Consider the following 936-nt stretch of genomic DNA (forward strand, 5'->3'; position numbering starts at 1 on the left):
GGGAATTTAGTAGAAAAGATTATTATTATTGAGTGAGAGAGCAGTGAATTCCATCAGAGTGACACTGGGTGAAATATTCGAAGCCTAATACACCCGTCATGACTACACTTCTGATAAGGAGACATGAGGCACATGCATCACAACCGTATGTGCGTCACAATTATTATTATTATTATCATTATCATTATCATTATTATTATTATTATTATTATTATTATCATCATTATTATTATTATTATTATTATTATTATTATTATTATTATTATTATTATTATTAGGCAGGGTGTGTGTGTGTGTCTACGTGAATATAATTTATGCACGCCTACAAATTAGCACGCACGTCGCTCCAATTTTAGGAGGACATTCGGTATGACCCTAGCTGTATTTTCGTCAACTTATTTTTCCTAGAGGCACCAACGAATAGCAGTAAAAATAATTTTCCAACCAAAATTTTTTACAATTTTCAAGTTGGAGAAATCACCATTGTTTGCAAATAGGAGTTAAGTCCACTTCTAGCGACGAGTAAGTTTTGTTAAGACTTTTGTTGTTTTATTTTTCTCCATCGAGGAAAAAAGTGTTTTGTCGATCTACGGGCAACACTCACACACGCACACACACACACACACACACACATGAACATGTATGCGTACAAAAGACGTATGCAATAGGTGTACGTACATATGTGTATGTATGAGTGTGTGTTGCCCTTATATATATATTTATTTGAAGTCTCTACTTATGTCATTACAGGCTGACCAGGCCATACTCTTTCTAGTTAGAAAGTATTTTCCAGAAAGTCTTTTCCAAGATATTTATAATCAGAAACCATATTTAAGGGCGCGTTGTTGAGAGTATGGATGATGCAATCACTGTTGGACAGGCACTTGTTTATGTATTCAGTTTTGGCCTCATTGAGGTAAAGACCTACACAATTTG

This window comes from Octopus sinensis, linkage group LG1 (genome assembly GCF_006345805.1).
Source record: "Octopus sinensis linkage group LG1, ASM634580v1, whole genome shotgun sequence".
NCBI classification, from domain to species: Eukaryota; Metazoa; Mollusca; class Cephalopoda; order Octopoda; family Octopodidae; genus Octopus; species Octopus sinensis.